This window comes from Macaca nemestrina, chromosome 14 (genome assembly GCF_043159975.1).
Source record: "Macaca nemestrina isolate mMacNem1 chromosome 14, mMacNem.hap1, whole genome shotgun sequence".
Taxonomy (NCBI): Eukaryota; Metazoa; Chordata; class Mammalia; order Primates; family Cercopithecidae; genus Macaca; species Macaca nemestrina.
In genome coordinates, this window is record NC_092138.1 from 23,372,130 (window position 1) to 23,394,231 (window position 22,102).

Below are 22,102 nucleotides of genomic sequence, written 5' to 3' on the forward strand. Positions count from 1 at the left end.
CTACTGAGATGTGGTCCAGGAACCCTAGGAACGAAAATTATAGCAATCTGTGTCTTAAAACATCTCCAGCCTGATTCTAATGCTTGCTAACATCTGTGAAGAATGGCTTATATTACATAATTAATAAGGTGGATCCATGTCTGTTTGAGCATTGAAGCCCGTTCTCTAAATCATGTACACTATATATAGACTCGTTTACAAAGGTGAGTGAATTTAGAGCATTTCAAGAAAGACATACTTTTTAATGTTTAAGTATTAAATATTGATATTTCTTCTATTTGAGGAAGTCTTAAAGAATTGTGCTTCCAACCCCCATATTTTCAGTAGGGCTAGGTGATCTTTGCCAACAAAGACAAACTACATATTACACAAGCCTTTTCCTCTTTAATCTAAGGAGCAGACGGACACTGGGTCACCCCCTTGCTAGGAGAAATTTGGTGGCTACCATGGTAGACACACCGCCTATACTGTGGAAAATACAGTATGTCACTGTTGTTGAAGTTTAAATTCCCCAAAAAGGCCTCTGTTGGGATACTGCTGGTCCATAGGAGGCTACTGACCAAAAATACCATGAGTTTTTGGTTTGAAAATCTATCTACAATCCTCCTAACCCTCATGAAATTTGACTGCCTGCCGTAAATCCGTGTTTCTGAATGAGAATTGTCACTTGTTTTTTCTTTCTACCTTTTAATCACAGACATTAGGCTGGGTTGGCATTTTCATCATTACCATTTTTACTTATTATCATTAATACCTATGCTATACTTAATGTTGAATGTTATTTCGGGACTGAATGAAAACATATTAAACTCTGGTTTCCCTGAAGAAAGAAAAAAGTACGAAGAGAAATACATATGCACAATGATCTCTCTCCTTTTCTTTCTAGTATGGAGGGTTACTACATAAAACTTGGGGGCTTACCCTATTTTATCAGAACAAATGAAAAAGTACTGAATGTGAATACAATTTACCGAATGTAGTAGCGTTTGCATTTCCATTTTATTTACTTTTTGTTTCGTATACCTAATACTTACCAGTTGTTCAAGTTGCTGTCCTAAGTACCCTTAACTGGTAAATGAAAATTATTTTCAAACTGCTTGAAAAGCATTATTAAAATATAGCTGCTTTGGAGGTCAACAAAGCCTGGGGAATCTTCAGTGATAAATGTCATATCAAAGACTTAAAAGACTTCTTCTTCTACCTTATTTAAACAATTTATTTTTTCCTGGGCTGAGATAAAAATTGCCAAGTAGAAATAATTGCTATTTAACACCACTACACTTACTAACAAATAATAATTGGGTGATCTAGATAAATAAATGTTGAATTATTGTCTTATGGTTGAAAATTAAGGGCTGTATCCCAATGGCTAAAGAATTTTTCAGATGAGTGGGAACATTTTACTAAAGAACAATATATATTTTCAACTCTGTGATAAAAACACTCATAGAATGAATAACCCAATTTGCCCATGCCCTTGCAACTAATGGGTCCAAGAATAGTTAATGCTGGGAATGTAAAAATGATCTTCTGCTTGCTAAAGGCAGTTGATGGGTGATGTGTTGAATGCACAGCTGCCTTAGGTATGTTTTAGAAAAGTGCTTATTCTGATTTTCTGAAAAGAGATTAAATGGCCTTGCCAAGGAGTTTATATTGCTTAGAGTATGAAAAAGACAGCTTCCTTAGCATACCTCAAAACAGGTAAGGATTCAAATAATATTTACTCAAAAAATGAATCAATCTGTGAATTAAGACCTCATCAGCATTGGATATATCCTGCCCTATTTGAGATTCTAGATCATTAGTTTAGAAAATAATAGAACATTTTTAAAAGAATTGTGTTCTATGTAAATTATAGGGATATGAGAAAAATAAAATAATATTTAGTGCTTAAGCTACATTTCCATATACAAGAACAGTACCAGCTTGCACTGCTCTGTTCACATGGAGTGGAATAAACTTCTCTCTCCTCTTTCCTTTTAGCATAATGGTTAGGATGATGACACTCAACCTTTTAAAAAAATTATTACACCACACTTAAGCAAGGCAAAGACCTCACAGTCCGCCTACCCCACCAATTATCACTGTCTAGTGGATTTCTAGCTCTCTGTGTGTCACACAGGCGAAATAGCAACTTTACAATGTGTTATGTTAGCCTGAACCCTTGGTAGAGTGATTTATTAGAGCATCTATAAACTATATAATAACATGTTCATTTTGGTTTGTGAATACCAACATTTTAATAACTCCTAGTAATCAACTAAGTAAGTTACTAGTGAATTGGTCCTTATTCTTATATAAAAATGAAACTCAGCAGAATAATTATTTGTGTATTATAAGACCTGCTATAAGGACTTGTGATAGCTAATTAGAATCTTGCCTGGAGGAATTCATGATCCTCCCAGTGGACTGAGACTGAATCTTCGGGAAACACCAGTTTGTGGCATGAGCTTTGGACTTGTACTCATGTTATGACTAGTCCACTTAAGAGATGCATCCTTAGTCAACAGAATCAACCTCTCTGTGTCCCACTTTCCCCATTTATCAAACTGGTGCCATGATTCCTTCCTCATGTTTGGCAAATAGAAAGCGGTGAGCAGATAGATGGTGGTTACTACTGAGCCTCATCCTATAGCTGAGCTCACTGCCACTGCATCAAAAAGAGCTGCAAAAGCCCAGACATGATGAGTGCCTGTGTTTTCTTCATCACTGGAGGCTGGGCATCCTTTCCGAGAGCCACTACTGGGCTTGTGCATGTTTTGGGGTTGAGTACCTGAAACTCTTCTGACTTGGCAGATCATGTACCAAATAGAGCTGTCCCGACAGACCATGCATTCCTTCCCCTAGAAGCTAGTTCTTATTCCCTACAATTCCAAGACAGGGAAAATCACACCTACTGATTAATTCAGCAATAAATTCTTACCAAATGCATACTAAATGCCTGGGCTTATACTCATTTACACTAGCTAGTTATCCAGCTAACAAGTTGCTTGTTATTTTGGGAGAACATTATAAACATTATCATTCTTATACTAATTATAACAGCAATAATTGTTACCATAAATAATAATACTTTATATTTAAATGGCACTGTACATTTTTAATTAAAAATTTTTCACCATTTATAAATGAAACCAATTTATACAGTGAAGAATTTCTCTACAGAGCAGAAAGAAAGGCATTCAATAGCCAGATATAGGGAAAGACATTGCCAACTAAGTACAGGATTTCTTTTGGGGAAGAAAGGTGCTATATTACTCAAGAATTGTTAATTTTCTTCTTCTCTGTGGGTATGGCTCAGTTCAAACAAAATAGCTTAGGGACATAACAGTCCATTAGTAAGGTCAGCTGCCAAGGACAGATAGTCACTTGTCATCATGTGTATCCTGTTATCATTAGGGCTTTGGAACCGAACACTGCATTAAGCATTTCTCAAATACAAATCCAGAAGTCCTTTTCTCACTATCAGAATGTCCACCTCTGCTGTTTTCATTTAGCACCATACACAGTGCCAAAAGGTATCATGCATGCATCTTTAACATTTATTCTTTAAAACAACAAGACAGGATTCCTTCATTTAGTCATTGCTTGGAAAATTATTAAGTGCTTGTGATGCTTCCGGTCCAGAAACTCATTAAACAGTTTCTATAACAAGTTTTACATCTTGGGATTTTGATCTGAGGGAAAAGCACAAAGTTTTGGCAAAAAGGTCATTGTGGAAGACATTTTATTCAGCCTGGGGAGACAGTGCGTGAGGGTTGTCTCCCAAGGTTTGTGATGTTTCCTCTAAGCACAATGAGGGCAGTGGTGTTGGTGGAGGACCTGGATGGAAGTTAAATGTGCCATGATGACATAGTGGGGCCCCTGGCTCAGCACGATGGAGGGCAGGAAGTGTCGGTGTGGGACTGGCCAGCACACCGTTCTGCCGACCGTGTGAGAAGCTAAGTTCAAGGTCTACTTTTGCTTTTAAGGTGTTTCCTTGTCACTGTAGCCAGTGTCAAAATTAAGAAGTTGCTTTGCTTGTTCAACTCATCTCTTCTAGTGGGTGAGTGAATCTCATCTAGGCTGAGAAAAAGGAAAACTCATTCACTTCCATTCACCCCCTAAAATACAACCAGCGACTAGGAATTTGGAGGGCAAGTGCCCGCATGACTACAACTCCTTATTTCTTTTGCTCTTAATCAGAAGGTCTCTATAGACAGGTGGGCAAATAGGATTTCTAGCAATGTCCCACGGTAGGAAGTCCTTCTATATGGAAAAATTTGGAAATCTCACAGGAAGCTTTGTAGTGAGAAATCATAGAGAATTGAGTAGTAATCTTTTTTAAAGTTCCAAATTTAATGTGGTGCCCTTGAGGAGAACTTTTATTCACACATGTTAGAAGTTGTTTATGCATAAAGTATTTCTGATATGATAAACAAGGAACTGGTAAAATTGATTGCCTTGGGGAGATGGTTAGGCATGTGAGGGGAAGATATAATTGAAAACCTTCTCTACTACTAAAATATTTTATATATATATATAATTCAAATATTCTCTATGCAAAATTAAATTAAATTAAAATTCAAAATAAAAAACCACAATTGTTAAAAGATTACTTTTAGTGGATATGTAATATTTCTTCATGTAATGTGCCTTAATTTATTCAAATTTTTTCATAAGTGAATATTTAAGTTGTTTCTAAGCTTCTTTTCTCTACTATAGATTGCACATGTCTGTTTACTTCTCTTATTCCTAGAAGAGGAATAGCTAAGAAAAGGAGCATAATTATTTTGAAAGTTCTTTGAAACATTGCACATTGCATGAGCATGCCTATCTCATGCCTCTTACTAACATTGAATATTATTATTTTTAAAAAATAGTAATTGCTAATGTAATAGGTGAACAATGGCCTCTTGAAAACTTCATGTTATAATACAATAACATATTTTACTCCGGATTGCCTTCTACCTGCCATTTAACATGAATTTTTGGCTTTTATATGTTTTGTATCAAGCATTAGTCTAATAGAATTATAATTTTAAAGGGAAATCTGCTCAACCCTAGATAGAAGTCGTCTGTAGATTGCCCATAATTTTGGTAAACTATGCATTATTTTAGATATTGCTGGGTAAAGAATAGAGCTAATTATCAATGTAGAAGATGTACTGATAAAATAGGACTTATACTTCAATAAAAGTTTTGTATATTAATGTTGTTAACTCTAAAGCCTTTGAAATATTTTAATATCTTGGTATCTGAGTCTATCTCAGTAAGAAAACTATACCAAATCTAGCAGGAGACCATAAACTCAGTTCCGTAGTTTATGTTGGGACCAGCTGTGACTCAGAGGATGATCTGAAATGACCGTTGGGGATGATGGACTGTGCAGTCCATCAGTGATCCCAGAAACACCAATCGCCTCAGAAGAACTTCATGAACTTTTCTATATCTTCATTAACTTTCAGCAAGATGGCCAAAGCACCTCAGTGATGAACAGAGAGGTTTAATTTAATTCACTTTGAATATGACCTTCACCTATAAAAAATGTTTCCATAATGTGATTAAAGACACCATCAAGTCTGTAAATACTTTTGGTCTGTCTAGTGTCCAAGATTTTTTGATCATTTATTCCTTTAAGACATTGTCTTTGCCCAGGAATTACTTCCAAGAATAAAACCACCTCTAGGAGAAATACTGCAATCTTGAATGTGAATTAGTCTTTTACGAGTCTGGAGCTTATTGCTAAGACACAGGATGGGTAAGTTTTAATGTAGCTGGGGAGAGGGACATGTCCAGAGCTGCCCTAAGTGTCATTATTGGAAACTAGTCCTTATAAGACTGCAAAATTGTTGGCTATCTGAGAGGCAGACATAAGTCTGGGCAGGAGATGGCAGCATAAAAAGGGAAGGTAGAAATTCACTAGAGAAAAATCTCAACTTCATAATTTGTCTAGTGCTAGTCCTCAAGTTTCTTACCTGGTTCTTAGCGGCTCCACAGCTAGTAGTTTGTAAAATAACTAGAATTTCTGGAATGTTTAAAGTTCATCCCATGGTCTGGCTCAATCACTATTCCTGGGCAGTCATTAGCACCCCAGAGGAAGGTCAGCTACGGGGCAGGTAAAAGAGCCAGGGCATGGAGACACAGTTCTGGCCCTGCCACGACTCAGCCTTATGACCTTGGGCACATCATTGAACCTTACTCCTCAATGTAGCTAATTATGTATTGCTACATGGTTACAATGTGGTTGGTGGTATAAATTGAAATATTGTATTTTTAAAAGTTTTGTAAACATTTTAGCATTTACAAGGCCTTTTAAAAGACCATGCTAAATACAACACAACTCTAGAATGAATGTTATTGTTAGTATTACTACTATTAGTAAGGATTCTCTGGGATTGAGTGCTCTTTGGGGACAGCAGAGGAAAGGAGATAGTAGATAGCATTCAAAATGTTACAAAATCTGTGGGCTTGTTTTAATTTTTTTAAATGTGTCTATATTATTCATTCTGATTGAAGTAATTTCCATATTTTTGACCTTAGAGGCCGTTGAATAATAATTAGCATTTCAATTTGTGGCATTTTTTTCTGGTGGAAAGACTGGAGTTGGGAGTCCAATGTCTTGCTATACACAAGACAACAAGCCTATTTTTACTTAATTACATAGGTATGTGTTTAAGAAGTATGGTCCAAAGGGTGGAGTGTGGGGAGAATGGGGAAATATTAGTCAAAAGGTACAAAGCCTCTGTGCTATGGTTTGAGTTTGTCCCCACCAAAACTCTTGCTGAAATTTTATCTCCATTGTGGCAGTGTCAGGAGGTGCGGTCTAGTGGGAGGTGTTTGGGTCATGCAGGTGGATCCCTCATGCATATCTTGGTGCTGTTCTCATGGTCGTGAGAGAGATTTAACAAGTTATTGAGGGAATAGACTATTCATGAGAGAGGGGATTGTTGTAAAGTGAGGTTCCTCTTCTGGTTTGGTCCTCTCTTTGCGTGTGTCTGCTCCTCCTTTGACTTTCTTTGCTGTTATGATACATCATTAAAGCTCTCACCGGAAGCCAGGGACATACCTTTGGACTTTCCTAGCCTGCAGAGGCATGAAATAAATAAACCTCTTTTCTTTATAAACTACCCAGCCTCAGGTATTCTGTTGTAGTGACACTAAACAGGACACTCAATTAGGAGGAATGAGTCTGATTATTATTATATCAATTGCACAGCATGCTGAATGCGGTTAACAAATGAGTACTGTATACTTCAATATTGCTAAGAGGATATTTCTTAATGTTCTCAACACAAAACTGTGAATTAGTATAATATTCCACGTTGTATTTGGAAATCATAACACAACTTTGTACCCACAAATATATACAACTATAAACCATACTTTGTCAATACATAATTAAAAAAAAAATTTAAAAAAAGTACAGCCCAGTTGGAAAAATGTGTGTGGGTCCAACATGCTGACCCACTCCGTGGCTGAAGGAGATTCGGTTATGATTGCTCTTTTTCTCTGAACTGCAGATCGAGAGTGCGCTGTCACGATCTTCAGAGGGGAAGGAATGGTAGATTTTGCCCAGTGTTTGGAGGAAAAACAGAACCTAAAAAAGATGATCTCCTAGTAGGTTGTCTAGGAATCACAGACTTTGAGATAAAGTGGCCTTAGAGGTCATTAATCTACTGCTCTTCACCTCCAACACCCAGGGCCCCAATCGATTGATGGGCAATTGACACTCCACGCCAAGAGAGTGAGTTCAAGCTGCAGATGAGCAGAGTCCAATACAAACATAATGCAAAATATACATGGAATTCAATTTTTTTCTAGTAGCCGCGTTAAAAATGTAGCACAAACAGCTGAAAATAATTTCATTAATGTAATTTATTTAATCTTATATATCAACTATTATCATTTCAGCATGTAACTAATATAATTTTTTTTTTTTTTTTTTTTTTTTTTTTTGAGACAGAGTTTCCCCCTTGTTGCTCAGGCTGGAGTGCAATGGCACTATCTCGGCTCACCACAACCTCCGCCTCCCAGGTTCAAGTGATTGTCCTGCCTCAGCCTCCGGAGTAGCTGAGATTACAGGTGCCTGGGGCCATGCCCAGCTAATTTTATATTTTTAGCAGAGACAGGGTTTCTCCATGTTGGTCAGGCTGATCTTGAACTCCCAGCCTCAGATGATCCACCCACCTTGGCCTCCCAAAGTGCTGGGATTACAGGCGTGAGCCACCACGCCCAGCTACCAATATAAAATTATTGAGACTTTTTACCTTCTTTTTTCATACTGTATTTCCACTATGTGTTTTGCATTTGGACCACATCTCAACTTGTTTTCATTTGAATTTTCTCAATTTCTTTTAACGTTAAATTTTCAAAGATTGAAGTGAGACATAGTTCTGCCAAAATGATATAGTTATGCTTAATGGAAAATATTTTAAATCGCTTTGATATGTAAATTTAATAATGTAAAAATTTCATTTATTCTGTGCATGTTTCAAGTGCTCATTCGCCCCATGTGGCCCTGTGGCTGCTGTATTTGCTGGTGCCTCTCTACATAATATTCCTTTTCAGTTATAGAGTGAAGACTTGATATTTGCAGTCTGGTGCTTGGCTTACAGGAGAAACTCAACAAATGAGTTTTGACTGACTTGAGACTAAAACTTGGGTATTCGAATTCATTTTTCAGATGTACCAGTTACCAATGATCTGGTGTTGCTCCTACTTCCTATAGAGCAGTGGTTCTCAAAGCGTTGTCTCCTGTGGAAGCATCTGCATCACCTGGGAGCTTGTAGGAAATGCAAATCCTTGGGACCTAATTTCAGACCGACTGAGCTAGAAACTCTTGGGGTTGGCCCCAGTGATCTGTGAGAACTACTGCTGTAGTTCTAAACAAGTCTTATTTTCCCTAGGGCTTTCCCTGGGAATGAAGGGATGCCGAGAGAGCAAGAGCTTCTCATTCTGCAGTGCTGTCTGATAGAATTTTCTGTGATAGTGGAAATGTTTTATATCTGCACTGTCTAATATGGTAGCCACTAGTCACATGACCATTGACCATTTGAAATGTGGCTAATGCAAATCAAGAACTAAGTTGTAAATTCGCTTTCATTTTAATTAGCTTAAATATAAATTTAGGGAGCTGCATGTGGTTAGTGGCTATCTAATTAACCTCTTTTACCAACAAGCGGGGAAAGCATGGGTTCAGTAATTGTAGTGAGGAATCATCAATCCAAACTTGGAGTGAGCTCAGGGTTAAGTCTGAGGCAGAATCTTTGAGGCAACAGCCCTGTCTTCTCCAGGGATACTCTCTGAGAATGGAGAAAAAAATGGATTCACTGAATCAGTGTGTGTTCCAAATCCAGGATTAGGGTAATCAAAATAACCCGTAGCCCATTGTTTGATTGAGACCTGTGGACTTACATTTTCTAGGTCAGCAGAAGAACCATGAAATCTCACAAGGAGGCCACGATACACAATAATCATATTTTGTATTTAGTGATTGGACAAGCTGTTCTCATCCTCTGGTCCCTGAGTTATCAGAACTGGAAGTCTATTAATTTTTTAATGACACAGGCTATCTGGCTGTGCTGATGGTGACCCTTTTTATTTGTTAATTCTCTTTTCTGAAAAGTGCTTTCTGGAGCTGACGAATCTCTCTACCTTTGCCCTGGACTCTTCATCCCTCTGCTGTTCTTGGGGGCAATTACTATGATTTCCTGTGCTTCTAAAGTACAGGTGTTTTCCATAATGACATAGAGAAAAAGAAAATGACTGGATTTCAAGGGATGAGGATGAGACAGAAAGCCCTCAGTGCTACAGCTCTTATTACTCAAAATAAGAGTGAATTAGAAGAAAAGTGTCTTACATTTTTTGTTCAGGTCATCATGCCTTACTTAAACCAACTCAAACTCTGAGTTTCCCTGGACACAAATCGTATTTGATCATGAGATTGAAGTGGGCTCTGTGGAGCTGGGATGTAGCTCCTGTGGAAATTTACTAACTAAGACAGAGGGATCACACAGTTCTGTGGGACCTCTGAGGAGCCCATTGCCACATGCTTGGTAAATTAGGTGCCCCTAAAAGAGTAAATATGACCCCAAAAAAACTCCAGCTCCTCAACCTGATCCTCACCCACCTACTCTTCCTATAGAGAGGAAATTTAGTTTGTATTTAGTTGTAAATCTTAGATGATGGCTAGACCATCCTTACTTGCAAGTGGAACCAAAAAAACAACATATGATGAACAGAGGGTGTCACATAAACTGGTAAACTGGCAAAACAATTCTTTCTTTGACAAAAGGAAAGGGATATCAAGCTGTTGTTTTCAATTGCTCCACCTGAAATCTTGCCAAACGCTGTGCTCTCTCTACCTCATCGATCTAATGCTTTAATTGGCAGACAGTAAAGTCTGATGGGAAAGTAATGGTTTCTTAAATACTTGAGAATGAAAAGCAAATTAAGTTAGCACAGTGTAAAAGGCAAGTAATTACATAATGTCAATCTTGTTTTATACAGTTTAGTCTTAAACAGCATACAAAGAAAGGGCATGGTCAGGAGTGAATAAAGTAAGACTGCTTTGTTAGGTTACTTAAGCTCTGCTTACTTTTGGTGAGCCATGAGCTTCAGGGAGCCTGTCTCCCAAGTTGTCACTTTCTACTGCCTGTCCTCATGTGTACTAACCTTTGACAGGATGATCGTCATTCTGAGCCAAGGATTGGTCTCAGTTCGTAGGTATGTTTCTGAATAGGAAGATAACCTGACTGCATTATGGAACCGAAGCAGAGGGTCACAGCATACCTTATGGTTCTGGGAGAGTGACTCAATTGGTGAAGGCTCCCCCGTTTTTGGCTATGTCCAAGGCTAGATTTATGGCTTCAGGATGTTCTTCATCCTTAGGGCCTGGGTTTTATCATCCACCAAAAAGGGACACCCTCAGGGACTGGATGTATAGAATAATCAATGGCATGGACAGGGACATACACGTAAAAAGGGAAGGATATCCTGGTGTCGAGAAAGATGAATTGGAACCTATAGGATAGATGAAAATTGGGATATCAATGAAGCAGCTTCCCTCCCTCCCTCCTTCCCTCCTTTTTCTCCTTTTCTTTCTTCTTTTCCTCTCAAATGAAAATAGTGGAATTTTATATGCATGTGTTTGTGTGCATGTGTGTACTCTTTACAAAAGCTTTATAGGCTGCAGCCAGAGATGTAAAGAAGAAAGCAAAACTGCAAGTAATACTATTTCCCAGAAAAAATCACTGTTAAGAGTTTAGAATATATTTTTATGAACTTTCCCTATGCATATTCCCAACTTTCTGTTTTATTCTCTGTCTCTGTGTCTCATATATATGAGTGTGATGATATAAAAAATTGTATTAAGTATACTATATCAACATATATACTACATATAGATTGTGTATATGATTTTCATATTTTGGATGCAGATAGCCCCAGTTTTGAATATACCTTAAGGAGTAGGCAAATAAGGACTGTGGTTCTTTTGTTTGGAGCTTCCATGAGGTTTGATTGAAATAACTATCAAGGACCTGGAAATTTGGGTTGAAGTATGAGAGGGGTGTGCTGACAGCTGTGAGTGCTTGGATGCATCATGGGCAGTGCTATGCAGTGTTTATACCTGCACAGCTGGTGCAGGTAATGCAAAGGTCTCACTCACGCAAAAGGCATATGGATAACTCAGGGTCCATCAGGGTGAATGTTCCTTATTTCAGTCAATTGACATTATGCTAAGTAAGTTTTATTCTTATAAAAACATACTGAAGTTTCAGCCATCCAGAATTTTATAGATGGAGCCTTTGCAAATTCCCCAAAAATACTGTGGTTGCTATTTCAAGCACCATTATTTTTCTACTGGAGGCTCTTTGCATGGAGTGCTTTCTAAAATATATTACATAATTTTTATTTTTTCTGATTATAGTATTCTGAATATGAGTTAACTTTTTGTGAAGACTCATTTCCCTTTTCAGAACCCATTGCACTGATGTAATATATCAAGACCCAGGTCTTTTGAGGTATGTAGAAATGTTGGTGTTTACACAAAAATGGCACCAGATGGTCATGCTTTATAAGCTCTTGTGTCTTCTATTTGTAGGTCTCTGTTCCTCTATTTGCTGAGAATCTATTGCTCTTCTGGCTGGATTAGTGCATTTTCCTGCAGCAACATTATCCACTGTCCTGTCCCTTCCTTTCCATTGACTCCAATTCACCCCTTCTTATGGAGGACTTGGAATCAGATATCCAAGCTTGCTGGAATTATGTGTAATATAGAATAAAATGGAAAAATAAAAATAGACTCAGCATAGGCCCAGCCTGATTTTACATCCCAGAAGAGTGATGAGCTTTAGGAATGAACTTTGCCATCTATTTTGGTTATTTAGAAGTTCTTCTTCCTCTTCTGTTTTTTTGTTTTGTTTTGTTTGTTTGTTTGTTTTTTGAGATGGAGTTTGGCTCTTGTTACCCAGGCTGGAGTGCAACGGTGTAATCTTGGCTCACTGCGACCTCCCCCTCCCAGGTTCAAGTGATTCTCATGCCTCAGCCTCCCAAGTAGCTGGGATTATAGGCGTGCACCACTGTGCCCAGCTAATTTTGTATTTTTAGTAGAGATGGGGTTTCACCATGTTGGTCAGGCTGGTCCCGAACTCCTGACCTCACGTGATCCACCCGATTGGACTCCCAATCCCTTATATATGGGATTATATATAATCCCATATAATCCCTATGCTGGGATTATAGGTGTGAGCCACCGTACCCGGCCTCTTCCTCTTCTGTTTTAATCAAGTCATGGTTATGGTGCCTGACTTACAATCAATAACAATTTGTTGAGTTGAATTAAGCAAAACTTACGGTATGTATCTTGGGAAAACATCACTAGATGTTTCAGTAATGGATGGACAAAGGGCTGTACCTGAAGATACCTTGAGTAGAAAGCTGCTGTGATTCTCATCAGCCCAAGAAACAGTCAATAGATACGAGGAAGACTTTCCTAAGGATCAGAAAGCTCCTCGCAGGCCTCCTGACGGCTTCCCCTAGCTCTCCTCATCCCTGAATCATGGTGTTTGGAATGTTCTTGATAGACTCCCAGTGCCTCCTTATCACCCACCACAGGTTTTGAGACGTGTTGCTGACCATTACTAGCCATTTGGGTCTGGCTCTTCAGATCATGTACAGGTAGTACTTGTTTTTCTCTCTGAAGTACTCTTCTTTTCATCAGCATGTAAGTCATCTATTCTAAGGCAATGGGTGGTAAAAGAAGGGTTTCTGTATGCCCTTGGCTGTTTCTTATTATCCAGTTCTATAGCAATGTCTTGGGGATATTCCAAAGTACCTGGTGGCCAGCCATGTAGGAAATCTCCCAGGGCAGTGCTTCCCAAACTTAATGTATATAAAAATCACTTTTATAAAACAGATTCTGGTTCAGTAGGTATGAGATGGGGCCTGAGAACTCGAATTTTTAATAAATCCTTCCACTCTAGGTACTACACTTTCTGTAGCAAGAAAGCAAATTCTTGTCTTATCATTCCTGAAGTTCTGCATTCCCACTGTTTATTTTTCTAGGGATGTGAGAATCCTGAAGCAGGAGATTGAGGGTTCCAAGAAGATCCAAGTGAGTATGGATGGCTATGGTCAGTTTCTGAACTATCAAAATTTGAGCCATTGTAAACAGTCATCTACTTCCTATTTTGCAAAACCAAAAAGAGAAAACGCTCCATAAAAATGGCACACTGTCAAAACAAGCAATTATCCTCTCTTTCTCTCTCTCTCTCTCTCTCAATCTCTCTCTCACTCTCACACGCACACACACCCCATACGAGCTTTCAGTAGCGTTCTAAACTTTAGAAATAATGAGAAAAATGTTTGGTAAAATATGAAAGCCAGGGTCTCTTCTACCTGTTGTACATTAATAAATAAAACATATTTAATCTATCTACTGGAATCCTTGTGATATAAACAATTTAGTGTGAATACATTTGGCTTCCAGCTGTCAGTGAATTTAGGTAAATCCAGCTTTAAGAAAAACATGTTTTATGTGAAAAACAATTCCAAATTCCATGAAAGCATCTACTTATTATTTCAATCATATCACACTAGGGCAGTAAAATAAATAATCAGACTAGTCTCCAGGATTTTATGATCTACGTCCACGTAGTATCAGCTATCCACATTAAATTAGAGTGTTTATGGCTTTGTTTTATCTAGATTATTTGCTATAAATCTGGAGTTTTCTTTTCTTTGTAACTACAGTGTGTGTAACTTTTGTGTTCTAAAATGTTTTCAAAGCGAAGGGACTCCATCTTGAAAAAGGAGTTAATGAGGAGACCGTGATGGTTTACCTGCTGAATAGACACCGATTCACACAGTGGAAAGCGGTTCATTCACATGCATAGGATATCACAGTCCCAAATCTAGACTGGGGCCGTTGTTAAAAGGCAATATAAAGCTAGTTGAATTTTAGAAGTTTCAGTCTACACTAAGGTCCTTTTTACAAAAACTCAACTAGAAATTTCAGTGCTTTCTAATGCTTGGAAGAAGGGATCTTCATCGTTACCCCTTTTCACTCTATTCAGCTGGCTCTGCTCTGAAGCTTCTTTTAAAATAACCAAATTGGCCTGGCACGATGGCTGATGCCTGTAATCTCAGCACTTTGGGAGGCTGAGGCGGGTAGATCATGAGGTCAGGAGATCGAGACTATCCTGGTTAACATGGTGAAACCCCATCTGTACTAAAAATGCAAAAGTTAGCCGGGTGTGATAGCACACGCCTGTAGTCCCAGCTGCTCGGGAGGCTGAGGGAGAAGAATCACTTGAATCTGGGAGGCGGAGGTTGCGGTGAGCCAAGATTGCACCACTGCACTGCACTCCAACCAGGGTGACAGAGCGAGACACTGTCTCAAAAACAAAACAAAAAAATAGATTAGGAAGATTTTTGAAGTGAAAATACAAATATCTCCTAAAGGGCAACGATGTATGTCTGCAAAATCTAAAATCCCCCTTGGGGCCTTGTGAGGTCCATACAGAACCACTATTCGGCTGGACCAGAGGTCTCACTTGATATGAAAGCATATTGTGGAAAGAGCTCGCTGTGTGCAAATCAACCTGCTTGGCATCTTATATGGATTATTTTATTCAATCCTCATGATGATTTTCATGTACAGGTGAGGAAACAGAAGATTAGAGAGGCTTAGTAAATTTCTTCAAGCCACACAATATGTATATGGCAGAAACAGGACTTACACTGAGACCATGGTACAGCATTTTAACTACTACAACTCTTAGACTATAACCCAGATGATTATATAAGTAATAAAGTATTTCTATTATAATTTACAAAGACTCATAATTGCTCTGAAAGCAATCAGTCTGTCATCAAATGTATCTGAGAGGTTACTGTGCACCAGGCACAAACCTAGGCACTTAGAGTGGTAAACAAAAGACACTGCATTTCAGTCCAGTAGACAGTACTGCCACTCCTAGAGGTCTTAGTACTCCCAGCACTGCTGCTGCTACTACTATTATTGCTACTACTACTATTACTACTACTACTACAATTATTTTCACTACTGAGAGCTTACTATGTGCTCAGCAGGATTTTAAATACTTCCTATACATTGCCTCATTGAGGTAGGTAATGCTGTTATCCACATGTTACAGATGAGAAAACTGAAGTGCAGGTAAATATTAAGTAACTTGCCCAAGGTCACACAGGTAGTGAATGGAGGGGGTGGAATGTGAATTTAAGTAGTCTGACACCAAAGTCTATGTTCTTATCCACTACAGAAAGCCACTAACTATAATAAATTAATTAATAGCAAGTGTGCAAATTGCGGCAAAGAATAGGGCATGTATAACTGGAGACGCAACCTGGTGTCTGTGGTTAGAAAGGACTTCCCTGAGGAAGACCTGATGCTTGTGGTTTGGGTGGAACGCAGAACACGCAAGGCCAGCAAGCCCCTGGGGGAGGAGACCGTGGGGTTCATGTGAGGGCACATGAGGAGCCTCCAGTGACACTCATCCTGTGCTTTTTTTCCTTTTCTTTTTAAATTTTGTTTACATGAATGTGGAGACGAAACATCTAAGAGTGGAAAAGAAAACTAATATTATTTGTTGAGTTTTAGGCACTTTGTTAGCCACAGCTGTACAATAAATTATTTTAAATTATCATAACTGTCCTATGAGATAAGTCTTGGTATCATTTTAAGAATGAGGTTTACAAAGTGACTTGCCCACTGTCTCATAGGTTGAAGCTAGGATTTGCATCCAGTTCTGGTCTGGGCTCTTATCACTGACCCGTGGGGACCCTATTTGAGGAGAAAATTTGGGGCCATGGTTTGTGTGTTGGGGGAGGGAGGTGGGAACCTGTGTAGTCATATTTCAGGAATGGAAGAAATAGAAAGACACAGGAATGCACTTAAAGTTTTTTGTTCTTTTAGGGCCACAAATTCTTTTATTTAAACATTGAAACTCTCTACTTCCTTCATTCCACTTTCTGTCTTTCCTGTCTGTTTGCAAAATTACTAAATCCTTAGATTGACTCTAACTGTGGACAAATGATTCCAAGGAATATTCTGACCTAAAACATGGACAATTATTTTCAAGTGATGTTTCTGAGACGCTCTGTAATTGGACGTCTAATAAGTCCTCCCTGTACTATGCTGTGAATGTTAACGTCATGTTTCATTTTAAAGGAAAGTTATGATTACAATAATGATTTTCCTAAGCATGAACATGAAGCCTTCACTTCTTTTTGTGTCCTTTGTTTTTTTAAAAAATCATCATTTAATAGTCATAGCCAAATCCAGAGGAGAGCAAAAAGAAATAAGAAACATTAACAGGGAAAGCAGGCCAGAGAAAAATATACAACTGTTTTCCTCAGCGGATTAAAAGATATCTTGCTTTGAATCACTTTGTACCCATGCAACAAGGTAATACATGTACTTTAGCTGACTAAACAAGATTCCATTGATAGCTTAAAAGCTCCGGTTCTTATGTAATGAATATACTATTTCATGTACTAATGGCCCGAAAAGAATGAGAAATGTTTTTTATCTTACTTTCAGAAGAAAAGTTAACTGGGTGATGAATTAAGAGTATAATACCTTGTTCTAAATCAAAGAATGCTCAACCATAATGAATGATGATCTATAATAATATTACACCATATATAATGGCATGTATTAGGATGAGAGGTAGACTTATTTCCATCAATAACTTTGGCTCTTAAAAGCATTATTTTATATGTAGATTAAAAACATAGGTATTGATTTCTTTTAAGGCAAACATCAAAATTCATTGACCTGACTTTGCAAAAGTCAATATTTTCCTCATAAGACAGTATATCCATATGTTTACTGAACCACAGAATCCCTTTTTGTACTGTTCTACATATTCCAGATGTCTTATAGTTAAAGAATATTAGAGTCAGAAGGAAGCTTAGCTCAAATCCTTCAATTTCCAGACGAGGAAATTGAGTCTCACTGAGAGTGAGAGACTTGCCCTAATTATTACGCTTGCCCCACTAGCACGCTGGTGGAAAAGCATGCCTGTTTAAATTTAGTCTACTCTTCTCGCCACCATTTCCCCCGCCTTCATTAAATATTTTGAAAACTGTCTTCTAAACACAGAGAAAACTTACTGTTTAAAAAACTCTTATGAGCAATATAGAATTCTATAACCTAAGAGCCATGTGTGAAAGGGGAACAAGAATCAAAATCTAGTGACAAATTATGCACATTTATATTGGAAGGATTTTTTAGACTAAATTCATGCCAGTTTAATCTGGTAGATTATTGCAGTAATGGCTCCCAATGTTGCACATTTCCCTATATCCACACTTTCTGGTAGTGCCTCCCACTCTGCCTTTAAAATTGGCCATGTGATTTGCTTTGGCTAATGGAACAATAGCAATCCTAAGAGTAGCAGAGATTGACATGTGAGCACACATTGTGCCTTGCCATCACTTGTTGCTCTTTGGAATGCTAACATCACATGTGAAAAAGCCCAGGCTAGCCTACTGGAGGATAAGTCATGCCAGCTGAGGCCCCCTTCCCTTGACCAACCATCCTCCCAACCCCAAACACATGTGTGAGGCCATCCTGGATCATCCATCCCTATCTGAGTCCTCAGCTCACCTCAGAGATCAGCTAAACTGACTCAGACAAGAAAAACCACCCAGCTGACCCACAGACTCACAATTAATAATACGTGTTTGTTTTACAGGTTCTTAAGTTTTGGGGTAGTTTGGGGGACAGTAAGGCTATGACTGAAAAACATAGAGAACAATATATAAAATAGGCAAGAGGGCGATTCCAGGTTAATCCATGCAGTCTGGCAATTCTTCCAAAAATAAAAACTATCCAATGCCTCTTATCTTTAGAGGTGACAGAAGTTTGCATATAACAGTAACTTCCGATAAAGAATTTCACATATTCCACTGGAAGATGGTTAGGAAAAGACATGCTATGAATCGTATCTGATGGGAGCAATAAAGCTCTAACCAATGAAAGCTCAAATCCTGAAACTATCGATTCAGAACACCGTGGATTGACTAGGTTGGACCTCTTTAATTATTTGATCATTATTAATTCAGAAGTATTTATCTCATTCATAGTATTACTTTCAGTTTAGATGAAGTTGCTTAATTTGTTGATGGAGAAAGTTAAAATTCAAAGTTAAACAATCTGATCTGCAAGGCAGTACCAGCTAACATCTGTACCAAGAGAATGGACAGATTGGTTAGGAGCTCACTGGGTATCAGATATGACATTTAGTATGGAGCATGAGGTTAAAAAAAAACTGAACAATGCATCTACATTGACATGGACAGGAGAAGGCTACAGTGTTAATCACATGATTAAACCAAAGTTAAACAAATTTTGTTCAGTCTCATTGTCCTCCTGAGTGATACTAGCACGTGCTCTGGTAATCCCTGTTCTACTCTAAATTCAAATACAGGGCAAAACACAAACAAAAACATTTGCCAGATTTAGAGAAAACATTCCAACTTTGTCCATGTGGAGTAGCATAAAAAGTAGGAACAATGATTCCCAAATAAAATACTCTGAAAATACACACACACGCACACACACAGACATTACATACATACTCATTTGCATACAATTTCATTGTTTTCAAAACAACAGTACAAATACAAATAAATAAAACACGCTTCTCTTGTTTTTTTTTTTTTTTTTCTTTTCAGGTAGGGTCTCACTCTGTCACCCAGGTTGGAGTGCAGTGCTACGATGTTGGCTTACTGCAACCTGCACGTCCCAGGCTCAAATGATTCTCCTGCCTTAGCCTCCCAAGTTGTTGGTACTACAGGGATGTGCCACCATGCCTGTCTAATGTTTGTATATTTTGTAGAGACGGGGTTTTGCCATGTTGTCCAGGCTGGTCTCGAACTCCTGAACTCAAGTGATCCACCTGCCTTGGCCTCCCAAAGTGCTGGGTTTACAGGCATGAGCCACCACACCTGGCCCAAAATACAATTCTCTACAATATATCTGTTAGCTCTAGATTTTCTATGCCATTAACATCTGCGGGTCATTAACACTTTGGTAAATTTATAAGTACCTTATGCTCTTTAAATATCCCCTGTGAAAAAAGGGCTGTGTAGATTTTTAAAATATCTGAATGCTCATGAGCTTATATAGGGTTAGAGTTGAGTGGCAATATGCACAAACCAAGTGAATAGCTTTTTATAGTGGAGAAAAAAGAGACCAGCTGACGGTATATACCAATGAGGCTGCTCTTCATAATCTAATGGTCAGGGCAAGGCAAAAGGTGGACTATAGCTATCAGCTGCCTTCTTTCTAACACAGAATTCAGAAAGAGGAGAGGACTTTACGAAGATTACCAAAAGGCACTACATTTTCAGTTTGACAACTTCAGAATAATTTATGAACCGGTTAAAAAATTTGATAGCAGACACCTGCTTACATTAAAAGAAAATAAAAGTGTGGAGTTTCATATAGAATATGTTACTCAACCTTTGGAGAACTCCATTTCCTTTTGTATTTTCATATATTTTTACTCTTTCAGTCCTTAATATATTTTGAAATTAGGCTAGGGAGAGTAGTTTCCAAAATTTGGAATAAAAAGGCCTGCTTTGGAGTAGGTACGTTTTCAGACCCATCCTGAGTCGTACTTTTGGAAGCTGTCGATGGGGAGGATTAACAATTATAAAATGCTATCAATGCCCTCAGTAAGACATCTACATTTGAAAAATGACTATACTTATCTATTTGAGATGATAGTTATTTAGTCTGCAGGCAATACTTGGTGTGGGTATAGGTTGGGTGGCTCTGCCATTACCCTGAAGATCTCTGGCTGGGCCACTGCGTTAGGGCTGAGATTGAAAGGGGGATGGGGACCCAGTCCACCAGAGCCCTGGGTGTATCATCACTTTCAACACATTCCATAGCATTTGTTTTTGTGTGGCTGTTTTGTCTCCAACAACCCAACTTCCCATCCATTGAGAGCCAGTGCTAGTGCTGGAAGCTTTGGTTAGCATAACTGGCTATCCACTCTGAAGGCAGCTCCCAGACTCATTCTGTGGCTCCTGCCTCCCTTTTTCCTATAGCTCCATGAGTCTGAGGGTCTTGACAGTAGCTACTGTCTCCATTACCAATGATGCATCTCCAATACCAACGAACAATGACTTTAAATAGAATAAACTAAAGTCTTCCTGGGTGTGTTCCATTAATGGCTTTCTGTCCTCTGTGATACTGGGCTGAAATGAAGAACAGTAGACTCTGGGCTCTGAGAACCAACAGATAACCTTTCTGATGCAATGAATGGCATGGTGAAAGTCCCAGCCTGCTCTTTAGAACAAAGCATACCACACTTCCTGCAGAAATAATAAGAAACTCACATTTAAATGAGTACTGACTATAAGCTGAACATTGTAGTGAGTCCTGTTTTATCTATTATCTCATTTAATCTTCACAACAACCCTATAAGTAATTATATTATCATAATACCCATTTTGCATAAGAAAACTGAGAGGCATAGAGAGGATAAATGTTTTGCCCAAGATCATGCAGCCGGTACAACTCCAGACAGACTGGCTCCCGAGAAACTCTCTACCACTCCATCATCCTATCTATACATGCTGCAGTAATGACACAGCAGTATTTTTAAAAAAACTACAACAAAACCCACATAATTGGTAAGACTGCACAGGGAATAGCAATAACATTCTGTACGATTTGCTGCACTGAGTCTACCAGTATCAGCCTATTTCATGATATTAACATTTTTAAATTCTCAGCTTCTCCAGCCAAAGTCTTGAGGTTAGAGAAAGTGTTTGTGGCTGTCAAGACTGGCACACAGAGAGACAGCGCAAGCTAAGTCCTCTGAAACATTATCTCACAGAAAAAGTTGCATTTTTGTACCAGTTCTACACAAAGACAACATTTGCATAAGCTTGAGCAACACCATCAAAGTACTCAGTCTGTCTCGTAGTGAGCTTATTTTCTGGCTGGCAAATGCTGAATTCTGCCTTATAGAGGGAAGAGAAATCTTTTACTAGTAGACGGCCCACCAGAACTAACACTGAGCATATTTGGATTCAGCTTTGAGAATCTCAAAAAAGTTGAGAGGGTTAGTGCTAAATAATATTTACTCCTTAGATGTTATACTTCAGCCATATGCCAATATCCTCACTCCAGCCTGAGTTCTAAGGATGGATAGAGCTGGTTTCTGGTCCGAACCGTTCATCTTCTACAACTGACAGAACATCAACCTGGGGGTAACTTTTGGAAATCTGTTTGACTGAAAATGCTCCCTGGACAAAACAATCATTTGGCAAACAAATAACTGCCTGTAGAATTAGTAACCCAAATTAAGGATATCATAAATATTCGGAAATAGAAACAATCCTGAAAAAAGAGGTAAAGCAGTATCTGTTTTGCAGAATTACCATGACTGTGTACAGAAAATGGATCCATTGTTTCTGGAGGAACTGTTTGGGTGTTCGGGGAAGGTGCTTGGGGGCATGTGCAGCTTTGAGAGTTGTCTGCATGGGTACATGGCAGTTCCTCTTTAGTCTATCAGCCGCTTTATAAGCATCTACTGAGGCAATAGTAAGTTGGTAAAAAGAAACACTTACA

At 38.5% G+C, this 22,102-nt stretch overlaps 1 protein-coding gene across 1 annotated transcript in view; it reads right to left on the reverse strand.

Moving 5' to 3' along the window:
* The window catches only part of LOC105498683 (RAR related orphan receptor B), a 194,067-nt gene that overhangs the window by 84,420 nt on the left and 87,545 nt on the right, over positions 1 to 22,102 (reverse strand). The gene's annotated exons all lie outside the window — the stretch shown is intronic.